The sequence below is a fragment of the Stigmatopora argus genome, unplaced genomic scaffold, assembly GCF_051989625.1.
Source record: "Stigmatopora argus isolate UIUO_Sarg unplaced genomic scaffold, RoL_Sarg_1.0 HiC_scaffold_40, whole genome shotgun sequence".
Lineage (NCBI taxonomy): Eukaryota > Metazoa > Chordata > Actinopteri > Syngnathiformes > Syngnathidae > Stigmatopora > Stigmatopora argus.
The window spans coordinates 406,164-428,549 of NW_027520054.1; the positions used below are offsets into that span (position 1 = coordinate 406,164).

At 43.8% G+C, this 22,386-nt stretch overlaps 1 long non-coding RNA gene across 1 annotated transcript; it reads right to left on the minus strand.

The window, feature by feature from the left end:
- Positions 1–396: 396 nt before the first annotated feature.
- On the minus strand, positions 397–21,903 carry LOC144070349 (uncharacterized). Its single transcript, XR_013299220.1, has 3 exons — positions 21,822–21,903; positions 21,620–21,724; positions 397–507 (listed from the first exon to the last, which is right to left on the minus strand). It is a non-coding gene; the product is annotated as an uncharacterized LOC144070349 (long non-coding RNA).
- Between the last annotated feature and the right edge of the window lie 483 nt (positions 21,904–22,386).

Consider the following 22,386-nt stretch of genomic DNA (forward strand, 5'->3'; position numbering starts at 1 on the left):
TCAGTGCTTCAGGAAATGAGCCGAATTGAGCTTGAAGGCCATACCTCGCTTTGAAACTGCACACAAAAATCAAATCAAGGTGTTTTAAAATGACACACTGAATGGAATGGAATGGAATGCAATGCTGGTCAGACAGACCAGACAGACCTCGGGAAGTCCTCTTGGCAAACACAGCAGGAAAACCGGAAAGAATGATCCATGTCATCGTCTAATTTAACAATGAGATCCTTAAAGCAAAAAGAACAATGTTAATGAACATGTGGTCCAATGCAGGTGCTGTTGCCCCCCCGCCCGCATGAGCCAAAAGAGGATGAGACAGTTGAATCACGCATCACCTGGAGCAAAGTCACAAGGTCCCCCAGGTAATCTTCGTGGACTTGCTCGACCGGGGCCCGTGTGAGCGGCAATGACATTATGGTGACGATGGCAACCTCGTCGGTCGCCACCATGCTCAATTGGGCTGAGCCGTCCAGCGAGGGAGAGTCAGATGACAGCACCAAGTCATACCTGCGGAAGAAAACGAAAGAGAAAAAGGCTAGTTGGGGTGCACATTCCTTAGGAGATGAAACAAAAGGAGGAGAACCTAGGGTACCTGGACTTGCTGGAACTCTGTTCGCTCCCACATTTCCCAAAACACTTCATCAGCGCTTCAGGAAATGACCCGAGGTCACACATGTGTAGTTTATTGCAACACCAGAACAACCGGACATAACACAACACTCCACTCCACTCCACTCCTGGCTCGATTGGTTTGATGCAGAGCTGTGTTCAGAGAGGCTGGCTATCTTGCACTTTCAGCCATGTTTGATGAATTGGATCCGGAAGTGGTTTCGCAACTTGACTTTGAAATGAAGGTCTAAGCCAGTGGATTCGAATTCTAATGCTCGACGACATACCTCCTCCGCCCGTGTGCGCCAGTTTGGATTTTAGGTTATTGTTCCTCAAACAATGACCGGAGTTCCGTCTTCTGCCTGTTTTTCAGAGTAGCAAACTGGCGCTGCAACTTCGCCACCATCTTGTGAGCCTGAGAACGTCAGATGGCGTCATTTTTCCAGTCCATAGTAGGTCATCAATCAAGCAGGGTTCCCACATTCAGACAAATGACAACTAAAACCACTACTAACCCTCGACGTTTCGTTCGACGGTAACCGCAGGCAATCCTGGACCTGCTCCAAGCGGACGCCCACGGTCGACGTTAGCTGGTCATGTAGTTGCATGACCGTACGCTCCAGCACCGACTGGTGTTGTATTTTTTTTTGCCAAGCGGGTCTGCACCTATGACGTGGTCCCAACAGATGGTTTGTCAACAATCCACAAGATGGCATCAAGCAGGGTTCCCACATTCAGACAAATGACAACTAAAAACACTACTAACCCTCGACGTTTCGTTCGACGGTAACCGCAGGCAATCCTGCACCTGCTCCAAGCGGACGCCCACGGTCGACGTTAGCTGGTCATGTAGTTGCATGACCGTACGCTGCACCACCGACTGGTGCCGGATTGGCTCCTTCAAGCGGGTCTGCACCTATGACGTGGTCCCAACAGATGGTTTGTCAACAATCCACAAGATGGCATCAAGCAGGGTTCCCACATTCAGACAAATGACAACTAAAAACACTACTAACCCTCGACGTTTCGTTCGACGGTAACCGCAGGCAATCCTGCACCTGCTCCAAGCGGACGCCCACGGTCGACGTTAGCTGGTCATGTAGTTGCATGACCGTACGCTGCACCACCGACTGGTGCCGGATTGGCTCCTTCAAGCGGATCTGCACCTATGACGTGGTCCCAACAGATGGTTTGTCAACAATCCACAAGATGGCATCAAGCAGGGTTCCCACATTCAGACAAATGACAACTAAAAACACTACTAACCCTCGACGTTTCGTTCGACGGTAACCGCAGGCAATCCTGCACCTGCTCCAAGCGGACGCCCACGGTCGACGTTAGCTGGTCATGTAGTTGCATGACCGTACGCTGCACCACCGACTGGTGCCGGATTGGCTCCTTCAAGCGGGTCTGCACCTATGACGTGGTCCCAACAGATGGTTTGTCAACAATCCACAAGATGGCATCAAGCAGGGTTCCCACATTCAGACAAATGACAACTAAAAACACTACTAACCCTCGACGTTTCGTTCGACGGTAACCGCAGGCAATCCTGCACCAGCTCCAAGCGGACGCCCACGGTCGACGTTAGCTGGTCATGTAGTTGCATGACCGTACGCTGCACCACCGACTGGTGCCGGATTGGCTCCTTCAAGCGGGTCTGCACCTATGACGTGGTCCCAACAGATGGTTTGTCAACAATCCACAAGATGGCATCAAGCAGGGTTCCCACATTCAGACAAATGACAACTAAAAACACTACTAACCCTCGACGTTTCGTTCGACGGTAACCGCAGGCAATCCTGCACCAGCTCCAAGCGGACGCCCACGGTCGACGTTAGCTGGTCATGTAGTTGCATGACCGTACGCTGCACCACCGACTGGTGCCGGATTGGCTCCTTCAAGCGGGTCTGCACCTATGACGTGGTCCCAACAGATGGTTTGTCAACAATCCACAAGATGGCATCAAGCAGGGTTCCCACATTCAGACAAATGACAACTAAAAACACTACTAACCCTCGACGTTTCGTTCGACGGTAACCGCAGGCAATCCTGCACCTGCTCCAAGCGGACGCCCACGGTCGACGTTAGCTGGTCATGTAGTTGCATGACCGTACGCTGCACCACCGACTGGTGCCGGATTGGCTCCTTCAAGCGGGTCTGCACCTATAACGTGGTCCCAACAGATGGTTTGTCAACAATCCACAAGATGGCATCAAGCAGGGTTCCCACATTCAGACAAATGACAACTAAAAACACTACTAACCCTCGACGTTTCGTTCGACGGTAACCGCAGGCAATCCTGCACCTGCTCCAAGCGGACGCCCACGGTCGACGTTAGCTGGTCATGTAGTTGCATGACCGTACGCTGCACCACCGACTGGTGCCGGATTGGCTCCTTCAAGCGGGTCTGCACCTATGACGTGGTCCCAACAGATGGTTTGTCAACAATCCACAAGATGGCATCAAGCAGGGTTCCCACATTCAGACAAATGACAACTAAAAACACTACTAACCCTCGACGTTTCGTTCGACGGTAACCGCAGGCAATCCTGCACCTGCTCTAAGCGGACGCCCACGGTCGACGTTAGCTGGTGATGTCGCGTGACCGTACGCTCCACCACCGACTGGTCCGAATTCACTGCTCCAAGCGGGTCTGCACCTATGACGTGGTCCCAACAGAAGGTTTGTCAGCAATCCACAAGATGGCATCGAGCAGGGCCTTACCACAGCCGAGTGCTCAAATTTAGTCCGCAGCTCGTCGCAATGACGGACGGCTCGCTAATGACCAATAGGACATTTGACTCATTCATTTTGTTGTAGCTGTTTCATTTGGATATAGTATTACCACTGTAGGAGTAAAACTATGGTTGTTAACTCGATGACAATGAACAAAAGGTCTACTGTCTGAGTTTGTTCGACGGGACCAGACGGAGTTAAGGAATTAGGGATAGGTGCTAAAACTGCACGTCTAAGACTAGCGATAGCCAACTGGTTTGACTTCTCGATTTCCAGCGCAGACGCGCCAACTCTTCGGTCTTCTCAGAAAGCCTCTAATGGCACATTAGGACATGGACTAGAAACAAAATCTGTTGGAGTAATCATTATTATAAATGTGTTTGCAATGAATATAAAGACTTATAATATACATGCTTACTATATTAATCAATATATTTGCTTATTAGGAGTAGTAATGCTCATCCTAAATGTGTAACTACATTAAACAATATATATATATATATATGTGTTGATCGCTTTTATGTTAGAGTTAGAATTAATGTGCTTTCAACGAAGACAAACGCTTACTCCAAGGTCGCTCTCCAGGACAGCTGGCTCCAGGCGAGAGATACAAGTTTGCTAGGACATAAACAATACATTGAGTCGTTGCTCCAAGGACTGATTACTGGAAGCTACGCCTCAACCCTTTCCCCACATGCAAGTTCGCAATGAAGATCTGTGAAGGACGTGTGATGACAAGTAGGCTTTTTGTGTTGTGGTAATGACGACATGGCCTATGTCCGATTATTATTATTATTAATTGTTGTTGGTTCAGCGGATGGCTATCAAGCATATTGTTTTAATTTGTGATGCTAGGTTGACGCTAGGTTTGCTTGATTCTGGAATTGTTTTGTTTCTTGCTTACGCAATTGGATCGAGTCGACAACCTTGTAATTGTTTTGATTTGAGGCCTTAAATGGGCAGGACATAATGCCGCTCGCCAGAATAATCTTGACCGGACGAGCGGGAGGATGTATTCTCTTCTTGCAAGAATTAAATGGTGATGTGACTACAGATGCCTTTTTTTATTGAAAGCTGAATTGGAAATACCTAAGGATAAACGTACAATTGGATGAACCTAACAAAATCTCATCCTCATCCTCATCCTCATCCTCTGGGCAATGTTAAAGGTTCATTCCAATTTGGTATCTTGACAGTGGACATAAACACCCACCTGTTCTAAATCCTCTTTTGTCTTGTCCAATTGCAGCTCCAGGCTATCATTGTGTGCCTGCACGCATCACCTGGAGCAAAGTCACAAGGTCCACCACGTATTCTTTGACTTGCTCGACCGGGCGGGGCCCGTGTGAGCGTCAAAGACAATTTGGTGAAGCTGCCCAACTCGTCGCTCTCCACTAGGCTCAATTCGGCTGAGCGGTCCAACGACAGCACCAAGTCATGCCTGCGGAAGAAAACAAAAGAGAAAAAGACTTGTTGGGGTGCACATTCCTTAGGAGGAGATGACACAAAAGGAGGAGAAGCTAGGGTACCTGGACTCGCTGGAACTCTGCTCGCTCCCACATTTCCCAAAACACTTCATCAGCCATTCTTGAAGTGACCCGAATCCCATAAGAAGGCCATGTCTCTCTCTCAAACTGCACACAAAAATCAAATAAATGTGTTTTAAAACGACACACGGAATGGAATGGAATGGAATGCAATGCAATGCTGGTCAATTCTTCCCAGACAGACCTTTGGAAGTTGTTGGAATTATTTTATACAAGTTATCCTGATTCTGGTATGACTGTCGAAATGTTAGTTAATAGAATGAGAGTGTCTTGGGCCCTGGAAAGTTTCACCTTATTCAACAAAGAGGAACTACCCAGGGGGGCCGACGCCTGTCTGTTCGAGCCATTGTGTGAGAGTTGCAGGAGACTGTAAAGATGTTATCTCGAAGGGGCATATGGTCATGATCAAAGAACCTTTTGTTACTGGGAGAGAACTATCTCTCCTGTGATCAGCTTGAAACTTCCTGTAACTTGGACACTCCCAAAACACAATAAGAGAATAGGCAAGGGGAGATTTTCTTCAGAGTGTTTTGGAGGGCTGTGACAGTGACAGTCTCTGAACCTCTCATTTTTTGAATAAAGTTAACTCAAATTCTCTGTGATTTCCTTCTTTTCAGGTTGGTGAAACAAATGTCTGGTGTTTGAACCCAACATTTAATTGGTCCTTCGAGCCGGATTCCAAGATACCGGACGATCCCAGCGGGTGAGCAAGATCCAGAAAAGTCTGTGGCCACAGCATAAAGATCCTTTTCCAGGACTGTTTCTTCCTTACGGGCTGGGGTCCAAAGGTTGAAGGGATACCGAGGACGCAGAGAATCGTGAGTAAATTTTATTTAAAAAAGGAATGAATGAGAAAAAAGGAATGAATGAAGGCGTAACAGACCCCTTTAGTTGGAAAAGACTAATTAAACTCTGTAAGTAAAATTAAATCCGCAGGCGTAACAGACACCCTTAGTTGCAAAAGACTAATTAAACTCTGTAAAGGATATCGGAGTCCAAGTTGTATTGAACAAACAATAACCAGAAATTCGTGGCGTAACAGACACCCTTAGTTGCAAAAGACTAATTAAACTCTGTAAAGGTTTGCGGAGCCTTGGTTGCGAATTAAAAGGAGTGAACGTGCAAAAAGTGTGTTTGGAAATACATTTTACCATTTGGTGATTTGTATCTCATATCAAACAACAGGAGACAAATGTCGACCTTTAGTGGATGTATGTAGACATGAAACTCCGCCTGAAAAGGTTGAAGTGAGTCTACCACTAAAGGAATTTATCGACATCCTGTTGTCTAAACCCAGTGTTAGTGCACTATAGGTGCAAAGACCCACTGGGACTAAATTTTATTCAAAAATGGGTAAAGTACAAAGTAAAACAAGTAAAAAAGAGGAATTCCTCTCGGAACTTGCGTCTAAAGACTGGAAGATAGTTCATAGAGAGGATCCCGACGCGGTGGAATCCTTGCGTTATTGGGTAAAAAAATATGGGTTCACCGGTAGACTAATAATAAAAGATATCCGTGAACTACAACAAAAAAATCGAAAAATCGTGTAACAAAAAACGAAGTAAAATGCAAAAACAAGGTTATGATCAAACCAAAGCGTGGTTGCGAATAGCAGGGCAAATAGAAGAGGTTGAGAAAGTAGCTAAACAAAAAAGAGAAGAGATAACTATATTAGGCCTGTTAAAAAACAGTGGTCCCTCTTCAGCTCTCCTCGTGCGAGGCTCCACACGCAAGCGGGGAGCACGACGACGAGGGGGGGGAAAGGGGGCCTGCTGGTCGTGCGGCAAAGAGGGCCACATAGCCAGGGAATGCGGGGGCAACCCTCCCCGCGCACAGCGACGACATGATAGCGCACGACTAAAACAGGAGGTAGCAAAACAAATGGTTAACAAAAGTAAGGGGAATAGATAGATAAAAAAGGTGGTGAAGCCCCCCCTTCACAGATGCGGACCCCCCTTAAGCTAAGCACACTCTTTGCAAACAAAAGGAGAGAGGGGGGGGGGGGGAGAAGCCCATCCAGTTTACTGCTCCCTTCACACCAAAGACAAAGGGCAGGAAAGACTACCACAAGAGAGACAGAGATAGTTGATAGTGTTATGATATATTAGTGAAAAATTATGGGTCTTTTATTAAACACTAAAATTTATATTAGGAAATGCCTAGTGAAAGGTTATTTTGCCTAAATTGTAATTGAGGTAATAGTGAGCACAGAAAATGGCTCTTATTTTAAATAAAACTGCCTTCTTAGAGCGGATAGGAATTCAGCCAGAGCTTTAACTATTTGTTTTAGAAATATGAGAGTGATTTGCGATTTAGACTTAAGTATTAAGAATCATCCAAAATATTAATGATATCAAACATGAAAACAATGCAGAAATGGCATTTATCCAAATTATTAGGTAAATTTAGATAAAATAATTGATTTAGGATAGGCATGATTTCCCTAGGACGGAAGAGGCATGAAATGTTTTTCGGTGCACAGGAAAACATTCCTTGTTTTGCCCGGCACAGGTGGAATATGCTTTAGCGTGGTTCATATTAATGACGATTAGAATATTAATTGCATTAGCATCAAACAGTTGATGTCAACCAAACAACATTAACCTATTTCTTTTGAGAATGATTAGGCTGATAGCACAGCAAAAAGGTGGTTAGCTGCCAAGAAGCCCCAGACTGGGGATGGCTCTTAACCAGTGATGAAAAATTGCAGACCACTGATTTTTGAAAATTAGTGTGAACATGAATGATTGTTTGTTTGTCTTTTGTGTTTCTAATTGGCCGACCATCAAGATATAATCAATCAGATATCAAGGTGGAAAATGATTTAGAAATTTGAAATCAAATTTTGATGAAAATTATGGAAAATTGTTTAGTTCAATGAAATTTTAATGGTAAAAGCAGCAGTACTCCAAACGTGAAATTTGAAGTGGAGAAACAAATCTGCTATGCAAAATTTAGGAGCACTGAAAAGACAGTGCTTGATACCAAATTCCAAAGTACTATTGATTTATTGTGATAATGGCATCCAAATTGTGTTAACAGAATAATTGACTGAATTGACAAAAGTTTCCATATTTCGTTCCGAAGAAAAAAAAAAAAAAATGGAAATCTAATTTAGTGGAATATACCAAACGCCATTATTAACTACACGATTGGAATTGGAGGATGAGGCTAATCATATGTCTGCATAAAAGAAAAAACTTTAAAAGAAACGCATTAATTTTGGGTTGGCAGAGGGAGATTGCATTTCTCAACAGGAAACATGATGAGCAACCCGGGATGAGAGTGCAAATGTTCCTGACCAATCCAGCAGACATGAAAATAGCGGATCCATTTTGTGCTCTGTAAGAAGGTTCTCTCAGTTGAAACGTATGAGGAGGCAGGTAAGATAAATTTTTGACGTAATCAGACAAAATGGCAAGCACTCCAATATTGATTGGAAAGATTATTGCTCGGGGAGCAATGCTGTAAGCCATGAGGAACTTTTTATATTGGTTTTATTGTCTCCATATAAAAAAAAGCGTTTCAATTGAGACTACACCTTCTTACAGATAGTTAAAGTAAACAATTGTGACTAGATCTTCTTACATATTTTTAAAGTAAACAATTAGAGAGAAAAGAGAAACTACAATGGATAGAAATGTAACTAGAATTTAATTTTATGCCTGACTATTGAAAAATATTGATTGAGAAAGTTTCATAGGAGATGATTGGCAAACTCCGAAGACAATGGAATGTTACATTTGATAATAAGACTACTAGTTTGGGATATTTTGAATTAAGAAAACACTGAGGTTAATATGCAACGCAATACACATTGTTAGATGAATTTGGGACTTGATTAGTATGCATTTTAAAAGTAATGGGCTTTGATTGCTCTAAAAGATACAATTATGTTAAAAATATTGACCCTGACAAACAAGGGGTGGTTACATTTTACTGGGTTCAATTCTATTTAGAATTATAAATGTGTGCATTTTGTTTCTGAATATTAATTGATGTGAATCTAAACTGTTACAGAGAACGGGAAAGCTGTTTTCCTGGGGAGAAAGCAGCCTGGTTTGCTTTTTGTATTTTTCCTATTCTTAGTATGATTAGTTAATTTGTGTAATTGTAGGAAAGAGGAAAAAACAAATATGGGTTTTGATCTTAACAAGGAAGCAGTGTTCAAAATAGAATATCAGCTAGCATGTTTAATTTTGATTGATAAGGTATTTAAATTTTCACAAACATAATGATGGATGTTAAGCACGTGTTGAAGACAACGACAGAACACAGCAGCTAAAGCAGCAGCGCAAACACTTACTGCACAGCATACACAACAACAAAACTGAGCCGATCTCAAGAACAGTCAGCAGACGAACTGTACAAAGCTAAAGGCCTACCGTACCTACCAAAAATGTATTCCATAATTGAGCCATAAATGTCTCAACAGGGGGGAGGTATGGTGAAGAGGTATAAATACCTATTTTAAAATTTTTGTAGGAACTGTTTAATTTGTTATTTTATTGATCTGTAAAGAACATGGGATCTCCAGAATCATCTGGAGTGACAATGGAGCTCATTTTTCAAACAGCATAGTGCAAAACATGGCAAAACAACTGGTAGAACTAGCTTGAGATTAACACTTTTTGAGATAGTTATTGGAAGACCATTTCAACTTCCTTTATGGGAAGATGAAGGAGAGAAACTTATCCAAAGAACATGTAAGGTGCCGTGATCTTTTTGTCTATCTTGCAGGAGGTGGTGTAGCCAGGTGACTGGATCCTGATCCGAGTCATAAAAATGAAGTCCTGGTTCTCTCCACGATGGGAAGACCCATTCGTGGCCCAACTCACCAACCTCCACAGCAGCAAAGATCGCTGAAAAGTCAAAGTCGATTCAGGTCAAGAGTTCGAGACAGGTGACTCTGAGTGGACTAAGTCGGACGGTGTCAAAACCCTTGTCCGTGAAGAAACTCATCTGACGTCTACTCACCAGCCACGAGCACCCCTCACTTAACCCTGACCTCCCATAGACTTTGCACCTCTATACAGAAGCCACAGTGAAAGCTGTTGTCATCCACATCACAGTGACTGGACTGTCAGTGACAGCCTGGGCGTATCTGAACGCCCCGCCCACAGAGACTCGAGTTGGAAAACAAGTGCAGGAAACGTCTTGCCTCACCACTGGAATGGCAGAGCCAAGCGGTCCGCTCCTGGATGGGGAGACGGGGACCCAACCTACATCAACAACATCGGGGTTCCCTGCAGCATACCAGATGAGTATAAACTCGCTGACCAAATTGCACGACTCCAGAACAGGACGGAGGAAGGGTTTGCAGCCATCCATGAACAGTTGTCGGTGACCTCCTGATGGCGTTCCAGAACAGAATTGCTGTTGACATGCTCCTGGCAGAGAAAGGTGGCGTGTGCTCCATCTTTGGCGACCAATGCTGCACGTTCATCCCTAACAACACAGCAGCTGACGGGAGTTTAACCAAGGCCCTGGAGGGCCTTCGATCCCTCAACAGCAAGATGAAAGAACATTCTGGAGTCGACACCTCAATGTGGGGCGAATTTGGTAGCATGTTTGGCAGATACAAACAGTTGGTTGTATCAGTTTTAATGTCAATCGCTGTTTATGCTGCCATTCTCACAACTTGTGGCTGTTGTTGCATTCCCTGTATTCGTGCGTTATGTGAAAGGTTAATAACAAATGCTATACAACCAGTCAAATCAGAAATGTATGCCTTATTGACATCTGGAGGCGAACCACGGGATGACGACGACGCCGACGCATCTGGGGATGAGGAGGAAATGCAGTTCATAGGACTGCCTGACATGTTCCCAGATGCTAAACACTATGCCTTGTTGACTTTTGAGTGTAATGTTTTTCTGTTATTTTTGTGATCCTGTAATGTGAAAATCTGAAAAGAAGAGGTTATGGGTGATGATATTTTATAACAGAATCTGGATAAACAGGAGGGTTATGTTGGAATTATTTTATATAAGTTATCCTGATTCTGGTATGACTGTCGAAATGTTAGTTAATAGAATGAGAGTGTCTTGGGCCCTGGAAAGTTTCACCTTATTCAACAAAGAGGAACTACCCAGGGGGGCCGACGCCTGTCTGTTCGAGCCATTGTGTGAGAGTTGCAGGAGACTGTAAAGATGTTATCTCGAAGGGGCATATGGTCATGATCAAAGAACCTTTTGTTACTGGGAGAGAACTATCTCTCCTGTGATCAGCTTGAAACTTCCTGTAACTTGGACACTCCCAAAACACAATAAGAGAATAGGCAAGGGGAGATTTTCTTCAGAGTGTTTTGGAGGGCTGTGACAGTGACAGTCTCTGAACCTCTCATTTTTTGAATAAAGTTAACTCAAATTCTCTGTGATTTCCTTCTTTTCAGGTTGGTGAAACAAATGTCTGGTGTTTGAACCCAACAGAAGTCCTCTTGGCAAAGAATGAGGGAAAACAGGAAAGAATGATCCGTGTCATCGGCTAATCTCACAACGAGATCCTTAAAGCAAAAAGAAAAGGTCAATCAATAGACACATTTCTTACAACTCCCATAAAGCCAACACACATTTTATGTCCAAGAAGAATTCTATTTTTATTTGCAAAATGTTTGAGTCATGATTACAAATAAATAATAATGATACAGTACATGGTATTTCCATATGTAACACAAATTTGGCAACAAGACATGGATGGTTTGAGGTTGCATGTATCTGTAATGTCTGTCACTCATTCATTCTCAACTTTGAAGACTTTTCTCATGACACTTATTTAACATGAAGAGAGTAAAGCACAGGATTTTTGATATATTTTTAAAAAAAAAAAATGTTGTACTTACGTGTTTTAGAGGAGTACTTGTGCTCGGCTGAAATGCAATGGTGAAGCGGAAAAGTCCTTTTCTGTAAGTATCAAAGACTGTTTTCAGGGTGGATACAGGAATAACTTCTCTCTACTCTCTATCTAAATAGATTGTTGGCTTAAAAATTCAATAGTGCTCTGCGATATAGAAAAGAATCTATTACAATATTATTCCTATTATACATGATATCAAGATGTCATATAGTGTAGTTATACATGTAGTATTTTGAAATTGGCATCGAATTGACCAGCCACAAATGTTAAATGTGTCAGTATTTTGTGTACTCTACTAATACCTTTCTTTGACTAGTGGTTTTGAATTTGAATCCATAAATGAATGGAAAGTGAATGGAAAACATGTCTGCGTTTCACTTTGTTGTGTGAAATGTTTTGTTTGATGTTTGATTAAATCCCTATTCACCTAATGTTCAAATCTATCAATTGGCAATAACACATCCAATTTCAATAAGATTGTACTTACTTCGAAGTGTTACTTTCATGTGTTTCATGTTTGTAGACTAACTGCTTCTACACACATGAAAGTAAGACTTTCCCCAGGGACTATTTGAACGGTTACCGGCCGGCTAATAGCCACCGCCATTACTTAGACACAGAATTCTTAACGGTTAAATAGCCCCGACACAGAATTCTTAACGGCTAAATCGCCCCGGGGACTATTTGAACGGTTACCGGTTAATAGCCACCGCCATTACTAATAATCCAAAATCTAAAAGAGATGGACATTAATCACTTTTTAATTCTTTTTGTTTTGTTTTGTTTACGTAAGTGACGACTGAGTTTGTCAAACGGCTGACTGTCCTAAATTGACAGGTCAAAACTTGACTTTCTTTGCTAAAACAACAATAAGGAGCTCAACAAGTAGGCTTTATCCAATTACAGTGGTACCTCGTCATAAGACCGTTCGTCATACGGAATGCTCGTCTTACGGGGGAAATTTCGATCGAATAATTCGCCCGTGATGCGGTCAAAGTTTCGTGATGCGACCAAGCCAGGTTGCCATGGCATTTTTTTTGGCATATCTTTCGTGTATAACAATATTTACGAGCACCGGATGAGCTATTCAGACCAGGAAACGCACAACGCGCATGCGCGGTGAAAAGAGGGCTTTCTGGGTAATGAAGTATACTCGTGCTCGCAAAAGTATCCCCGGTAGCAACTCTATCATAGGCGCCGTTCGATGGGACGCGAACACAGATGCTACAAGCTAAAAAGGAGCCGCTAGCCAGCGCCCCTGTAGCTCCCATGAGAAATCCGACTCGGATCGCTGCCGCCTGTGCGACGAGGAAACAGAGTCGTCTGAACACTTATGGCTCCGCTGTCCGGCCTTAATGACCGAACGCTACCATCGCGGCTTGGGCAACTCCCTGGATGAACTTATCCGTGTTCCAGTGGCAGCCCTAGCGCTGCTGAGGGTAATCCTCAGGCGCCTGAGGTGAAAAAGAAGAAGAAGAAGAAGAAGAAGAAGAAGATGAGCAGCGGGGCGATCGCTGATAAGACTGCTTGCTGCTCGTTGGCAAGTGGTCGTGCGTTCTCCGATTGTGAGGACATTTGTGTGCATCATTTTCGGAATATTTTGAAGGGAATAGTACGACAGCAAACAGCCCATCGATAGCGAACGTGAGGGTGGAGTGTTTGTTCTGTTTACGAGTGCGTTGTGTGGAGGAAAAAAAAAAAAACGAAGCCCCTCTCCCCTCTGCGAAATCCGGCCAATTTTAGTTAGATTAAACACTTTATTTCTATTAAACCACTCGTTATTTATTACTTTGTCAATATATGGCGAATTATAAGAAATAAAACATTTTTTTTCAATCCAATATCCTGTTTCTGGTGTTTTTTTCAGAGAGTTGGAACGAATTAAATTGTTTCCCATTCATTTCAATGGGAAACTTTACCTCGAGTTACGAGTAACTTGTCATACGAGCTCAGTCCCGGAACGGATTAAGCTCGTATCTCGAGGTACCACTGTACTATGAAGACCCGAATAATAGTAGGCACTGGAATAATAGTAGGGAGTGGAAAATTCCAAATGAATTAGTAATAATAGTAGGCACCGGAATAATAGTAGGCAGTGGAAAATTCCAAAAATAATGAATATTAGTAGGCACGAGATCATTAGTGTCTAAACAGATTCGATGCATAGAATTAAAGCTATGATGGAATATTTATTATAAAATCATAACAAGGACAATCATTATTATTTTAATCAACAGTTTACTAGTAGCATGAAACAAAATACCGGTAATATGTTTAAATTCCACAATTAACTACAAATTAAAGTCATGATGATCGATGACATAGGCTACTGTAAAGAAATAATCAACTGTCAAGTAACCCCATTGTACAGTTGGCTGAACAAATGTTTTCCTCTTTGGATCCCATTTCTTTTTTTAATTTAGCCTTCTCCTCAACCTCTTACAGCAGCTCTTTGTATTTTTTCTACCACATCGGCCAATTTCTCTTTCTCCTCTAAAGTGTACTTTTTATATTTTTTCTCCATGCTAATACTAATGCTAGCAAGACAACGGATAATCGTGTTGCAAAGTTGTATTACAGTTGCAAATAATTGCTGCAATGAATTGCGTATAACGTAACTCTCGTATATATTAGGCCTACCAATACATTGTAATGATGTATACGTATTGCAACTCTACCAGTGGCAATTGCACGTTCTTACTAGTACTAGTACGTTAGTAAAAACAGCACGTGTGCTTGACACGTAGAAAGTTAATGACATAGAACAATGTTGCTGCTGCACGGACTTAATTGAGGCAAAAATTAAGAATCGTAGGCACCCGAATAAGAATCGTAGGCATGCGAAAATTTGAGTTGAAAAAATAATCGTAGGCATACGATTATTCGGGTCTTCATAGTACGTACCTTTCGTTGCGGTCTTGACACCTAACGATGACTTCAAGAAGTTCACTAAAATGGTGGCCATGGGATAAGACAGGCTGCTGGTTAGAAGACATTGTGGGGAGCAACTAAGTACGTAGTTCAATCTCCACGGCAGCATTGAATGCCGGTGGAATGCCGGTTGATATTTGAACACATCTTCTTCGTGTATTTTTTCTTCTTCTTCTTCTTCTTCTTCTTCTTCTTCTTCTTCTTCTTCTTCTTCTTCTTCTTCTTCTTCTTCTTCTTCTTCTTCTTCTTCTTTTGAAGTTGGAGGGGAGGTACGGCAGTTCATTCGCCGCCACCCAAGATGGCCCGAGGACGGCCATCTTGGTACAGATCGCCTGAGGGCGGCCATCTTGGTAGGGGCCACCTTCCCATCCATTTCAATGCATTGATGTTCAAACAGTGGCGGGCCGTCAGGGCCTTCAAGGCCTTCTCTGCTGGCCTAAGAAATATCTGAATCATATTCTATTTTGTCCATCAATACGTACTTATTATTCCAAATGGTCTGTTAGCTTCCTTTCATTTCTTTTCCCCCTGGTTGCACTGCTTCCAGATGTGTCTTTTCATATTGAAGCATTTAACCAATCACATTTCAGCCATGATTTGTTGCCAGATCAGATCTGCCTCAAAGCCTGCACAATCAGTTCTTGCGGGCTCTGCTGCATTCAACTAGACTGTTGCTTTTAACCAATCAGATTTCGAGTTGGCAACCCCACAATGATTTTTCATAGGCATTAGCATTTTGCTGGCTGGGACATGTCATTGCTTTCACAAACTATGATTGGCTAGTAGGCGGGCCAAAGCAGTACCGAGGCAGCCGAGATCGCAAACTCCACCCACTATGGCCTGGCCGACAGAAACAAAAACAAATTTCAGATCCGTGTCATCGGCTAATGTAACAAGGAGATCCTTAAAGCAAAAAGAAAAGGTCAATCAATAGACACATTGCTTACCACTCCCAGAAAGCCAACACACATTTTATGTCCAAGAAGAATTCTAATTTTATTTGCAAAATGTTTGAGTAATGATTAAAAATAAATAATAATGATACAGTACAGACGCTCCCCTACTTACGAACATTCGACTTACGAACAACGGTACATACGAACATGTCTGCAAATTGCGTTTATGTTGAAAAATGTTCGCAAGTTCGATTTTGTATTGCGCGCCTTTTTCCGAGTAGTGCTTCTTTCCGCCGCTAATACCGACGACGCCTGGCGCTGAGAGCGCTCGGCTCACCCAGCATCCACCTTCCTCTGCCCAGTTCGTTGCAGTGCGCAAGTTGCGCAAGTGCGTGACGTATCTCCAGTGCGCAAAGAACCTTTTTCATTTTTATCATGAAATATCTCGTGCAGCCATTATTCAATATGGTTGGTGAAAAGCGAAAGGCTTCTAGTGAAGGAGATGCAAGGAAGAGGCAAGCCATTTCATTTGAAACCAGTGGCAATAATTACGAAGCTTGATGCGCGTGAGAAAGTGGTGAGCGTTGCACGGGAATACAACTTGAATCGTTCCACCGACCGTCGGTACCATTTATAAACAGAAAGATGGAGCAGCAGGACCCAAATATGGAACGTTGCACAAAGTTTGCAAATCAATTGAATGATGCCATACAGTGCTACCGCATCATTTATGATGAAAAAAAGAAGAAAACGGTGCAATTGTCGTTAGATCGCTTCTTTCGGCCAGTTTCTAATACATAAATCTCTCTCTCTCTCTCTCTCTCTATACAGTAGTGTACATATTCTCTCCATTTTATTAAATGTTTTTTTTTCAGTACAAACCAATGCGTGTTACTTATACAAGCCTTAAACATACAAATGCACTTATATTTACCTTCAATATACTTATATCGGCCTTAAAGATAAATGATAATACAAAATATAGCACTGAATCAACTTACCAACTAATTCAACTTATGAACAACCGCTCGGAACCTAACTCCTTCGTTTGTAAGTAGGGGAGCGTCTGTACATGCTATTTCCATGTGTAACACAAATTTGGCCACAAGACATGGATGGTTTAAATTGAGGTTGCAATGTCACTCATTCTCAACAATGAAGACTTTTCTCATGGCACTTTTATTTAACATGAAGACAGTAAAGCACAGGATTTTTGATAGATTTGAAAAAAAAATGCTGTACTCACGTGTTTTTGAGGATCACTTGTGCTCGGCTGAAGTCCCATGGTGATGCGGAGGTTTTTTTTTCTGCAAGTATAAAGGACTGTTTTCAGGGTTGATACAAGCAACTTCTGCAGACATGTAGTATTTTGAAATTGGCATCGAATTGACCAGCCACAAATGTTAAATGTGTCAGTATTTTGTTGTCTACTAATACCTTTGACTAGAATTAAACTAGACACAGAATTCTTAACGGTTAAATAGTCCAAGAAATTGAAAGGTTACCGGGTACATACCTGTCAACCTGGGCCAATTCCTCCCCGTATTAATGATTGGAATCCCCCGTATTAAGCAATAGAAAACCGTACAAATGCAACGCGGCACATATTTACTCACATAGGGTGCACGTGTGCAAGTGTTATGGTCGCGCCGCGTTGTCGTGACGCGACCGTGAATGTATTCGGACCCATAGCTGCTTAAATAACGAAACAGGAAATGATTTAATCATTTCCTGTTTCGTGTGAAAGGGGAATGCGTGTGCGCATATCATGCTTAAAGCATGACAATATTAGCAGTTGACGATGGCGTTTTCGTCTGCTACCAGTGACCGAGACGATCCGGATTAGAGCCGAAATGCGTCAAACGAGATCCGTTTTACAAAAAACGTACTTAAAAAAAATCCCGTACAAAAGTTGTTATACGGCGTACACAATTTGAAATGATCAAAAAACGTATAAAATAAGGGGAAAACGTATAAGTTGACAGGTATGCGGGGAATAGTCACCGCCATTACTTAGACACAGAATTCTTAACTTTAAAATAGCCCCGGGGACTAAATTGACAGGTCAAAACTTGACTATCTTTGCTAAAACAACAATAAGGACCTCAAAAAGTAGGCTTTTTCTCAGATTACCTGTCGTTGGAGCCTTCACACTTAACGGTGACTTCAAAAACTTCAGTCAGTCTCAAAGCCATGGCGATAGATAGCGTGACTTATCGCGAAGATTGCCGGGGAAATTTATACGCTTCCACTTCTTCTTCGTCTTCTTCTTCTTCTTCTTCTTCTTCTTCTTCTTCTTCTTCTTCTTCTTCTTCGTGTTTCTCTTCTTCGTCTCCTCCTAGCGGTTTTGTTGGGAGTTTGCAAACAACTTCACAATGTATCACTACGACTAACCAGAATGGATAATTGATCTTGCAATTTAGTCAAATGACATTGAAAAAGTAATACACAATAATACTATGTATTTATTTGTACCATAAAAAAGACAACAATTGAGAAAAGCATTGATGATAATCCGATTTTATTGTTATTACAACATTAATGATAATAATAATCATAAGAATCCAAATGACAAGAAAGACAAGGCACGACTAAAACACTACCTTGATAACGCTAAACCTGAAGAAAGTTTGGCTCTGATCCGGATAGTCTCGGTCGGTCACTGGTAGCAGACAAAAACATGATCGTCGATTGCTAATGGTGTCAGGCTTTGAGCCTGACATGCACCCGCGCGTCAGTCACTACTGCCCTTTTCACTATAGAAATATAGACAGTGTCAGTAAGCAATGTACATAGACAGTAGTCAAGGTGAATAATGTGGTTTTATTTGTGTGTTTTTTGTGTGTGTCGGTCTGTTGTGGTGTGGATCTTTCACTCTCACAGTGGAACATTTTTGCTCCGTGTCTAACTTTTCCGCCAGCCCTTATTTTGAAAATGTGCTGCAGTTTCACTCCAAGCCAGCTTGGATGTCCCGAGCAATGTGTTCATAAACATGTGTGTCAGGCCCCAGACGAGATTGGTGGCTGGTTGCGCCCGCCACCCAACCACAGGTCCTGCCTCTAATGCAGGGCTGTCAAAGTCATTTGGCATGGTGGGCCACATACGGCGGCCTAGGGAGATGTCAAGTGGGCCGGACCATTAAAATGATACCATGCTCTGCTATAAATAACCCAAATATCATGTCTTTCCTTTGTTTTGGTGTAAAGAAGCACAAGAACATTAGGAAAATATTGAAATGGAATGAACTATCCTTTCATGAAACACCTCATATTTCCTTAGATAAATGTGCAATTGACTTTTATCATTCACAAATAGGCATTGCAACGGATCCCACTGATTGTACAAAGGCACAAAACTTGAATTGGTACTGAAAAATATAGTCATGCACTTTAAGATTAAAAGAGACTTTTAATGAAAGGAATTTTTAAACCACTTACACATACGCATATAAAATCAAAATGTAATCTTTGCGTGCACCTTACAAACTAAGGAGAGTGATTTGAAATGTGTAATGAAGAAAGTTTCTGTCTCAGTGATGCAGCTTGTCTTCTACTCTGATGGAAAGAGTGCGCCCCTTAGCGGATAATCCGTGAATTGCAGGGAATTAAGAATATGAATCCCATGTCTTTGATGCATTTTTTTCCACTTTCAAATGATCCTGCGGGCCTGATCGAACCTCCTTGGGGGCCGGTTCCGGCCCGCGGGCCGTATGTTTGACACCCCTGCCTCTAATGACTCGAGGGCTGCCAGGTGTGAGTCATTAGCCAGTGAGGAGTATTTAAGGCCACCAAGAACAGGACCACACTGCGGGATCGTCTGATCTGCTCACAGTGAGGTACGTACCTGCTTGTATTTTCTCGCCTTCCTTCGTTGATTTAAGACCTCTTGTTTTGCTCCCAGGATTCCGACTACGCTCGGCCTCCACGACCACGGATACGCCTAACGACACGCCGACGCCATCCCGACGCCATCCCGACGCCATCCCCTATGGTGCCTGGCCTTTCACTTGGATCATTCTAATCAAGATTGGAGAAGCAGACTCCCACCCTCGCCTGCTTTGGGCTCTTCCACCCCCGATCATAACAGCACGATCCCGCGGGCGCAGGCCAGGCCCCCTCCGACCCAATTTGGCAACATCTTTGCCTTTGTCGGCCATCTTGTTTTTGGACTGGGCGTCGTTCTTCTTCCTGTGGGGCGCCGGGCTGAACAAGGACACGCGAGCGGTCTTCGCCACTTTGGTCTCTTGGGCGGGTGCAGGTGCCGTCTTCTTGCCCTTCTTCCTCTGCAGGTAGTCGTCGATGGACTCCAGCTTGTCAAAATGGGCGTTGTGGAGTTTTTGGAAGTTTGGAGTGACCGCTTTCAGAGCAGTCCCTTTGGAACAGCATACCCAAGCTATTGCGTACCTCTGTTCTAAGGTATCGAGCATGGCTGAGACCCCTGGATGACATACGAGCACTACTCAATTCTTTGCCTCATTCACCAAGTGCACAGCTAACCCCAGCCGCTCCCCTGGTAACACCGATATCGCCGCAACAGGGACCTAAGGCCCCCCTACGGTGGAGATCTCGGCGCATGCCGGCGCTTCCTGGTTCAATGGCAGTTGGTGTTTGAACAACCGAGCCTCACCCACACCTCGGACCGAGCCAAGATCGCTTACCTGATCGGCTGCCTTCGTGATGAGGCCCTAGCCTGGGCGAGCGCCGAATGGGAGAGGGGCTCCCGCATTTGTACCTCCTACGACTTATTGACCGCAGAGATGCGAAAGATCTTCGACCAGCCGGTGGGCGCTTAAGAGCTCTCAGACAAGGCGTCCGGAGCGTGGCAAAAGACTGGGTCGAATTCCGCATCTTAGCCGCCGAGAGTGCCTTTAATGACTCCGCCCTCCCTCCACGACGGCTGAATGTGGAGATGCGGGAGGAGCTGGCGATCCGAGAGGAACCAGGGTCCCTCGACGCGCTCGTGGAATTGGCCATCCGGATCGACAGCCAACTAGAAAGACAACGAGGGCAGCGGCAAGGTGACTCGCAGGTGGTCGCCATGCTTGGACTTCGGAGGAACGTGACCCCCGATCATAACAATGTGGTACAATGCAGGTGCTGTTGCCCGCCCGCCTGCATGAGCCAAAAGAGGATGAGACAGTTGAATCACGCATCACCTGGAGCAAAGTCACGAGGTCCCCCACGTATTTATTGACCTGCTCGACCGTGGCCCGTGTGAGCGTCAAAGATAATTTGGTGATGCAGAACAACTCGTCGGTCTCCACTATGCTCAATTGGGCTGAGCCGTCCAGCGAGGGAGAGTCGGACGAGAGCACCAAGTCATACCTGCGGAAGAAAACAAAAGAGAAAAAGACTTGTTGGGGTGCACATTCCTTAGGAGATGAAACAAAAGGAGGAGAACCTAGGGTACCTGGACTCGCTGGAACTCTGCGCGCTCCCACATTTCTCAAAATACTTGATCAGGGCTTCAGGAAATGACTCGAATTGAGCTTGAAGGCCATACCTCGCTTTGAAACTGCACACAAAAATCAAATCAAGGTGTTTTAAAATGACACACTGAATGGAATGGAATGGAATGCAATGCTGGTCAATTCTTCCCAGACAGACCTCGGGAGTCCTCTTGGCAAAGACAGCAGGAAAACATGAACGAATGATCCGTCACATCCACCAATGTCACAATGAGATCCTTTAACCAAAAAGAACAATGTTAATGAACATGTGGTACAATGCAGGTGCTGTTGCCCGCATGAGCCAAAAGAGGATGAGACAGTTGAATCACGCATCACCTGGAGCAAAGTCACAAAGTCCCCCACGTAATCTTCGTGGACTTGCTCGACCGGGGCCCGTGTGAGCGGCAATGACAATATGGTGACGATGGCAACCTCGTTGGTCATCATTAGGCTCAATTGGGCTGAGCCGTCCAGTGAGGGAGAGTCGGATGACAGCACCAAGTCATACCTGCGGAACAAAATGAAAGAGAAAAAGACTTGTTGGGGTGCACATTCCTTAGGAGATGAAACAAAAGGAGGAGAAGCTAGGGTACCTGGACTCGCTGGAACTCTGCTCGCTCCTACATTTCCCAAAAGCATTCATCAGTGCTTCAGGAAATGAGCCGAATTGAGCATGAAGGAGATACCTCGCTTTGAAACTGCACACAAAAATCAAATCAAGGTGTTTTAAAATGACACACTGAATGGAATGGAATGGAATGGAATGCAATGCTGGTCAATTCTTCCCAGACAGACCTCGGGAAGTCCTCTTGGCAAAGACGGCAGGAAAACATGAACGAATGATCCGTCACATCCACTAATGTCACAACGTGATCCTTTTAACCAAAAAGAACAATGTTGATAAACATGTGGTACAATGCAGATGCTGTTGCCCCCCGCCCGCATGAGCCAAAAGAGGATGAGACAGTTGAATCACGCATCACCTGGAGCAAAGTCACAAAGTCCCCCAGGTAATCTTCGTGGACTTGCTCGACCGGGGCCCGTGTGAGCGGCAAGGACATTATGGTGACGACGGCAACCTCGTCGGTCGCCACCATGCTCAATTGGGCTGAGCCGTCCAGCGAGGGAGAGTCCGATGACAGCACCAAGTCATACCTGCGGAACAAAACGAAAGAGAAAAAGACTTGTTGGGGTGCACATTCCTTAGGAGATGAAACAAAAGGAGGAGAAGCTAGGGTACCTGGACTCGCTGGAACTCTGCTCGCTCCTACATTTCCCAAAAGCATTCATCAGTGCTTCAGGAAATGAGCCGAATTGAGCTTGAAGGCCATACCTCGCTTTGAAACTGCACACAAAAATC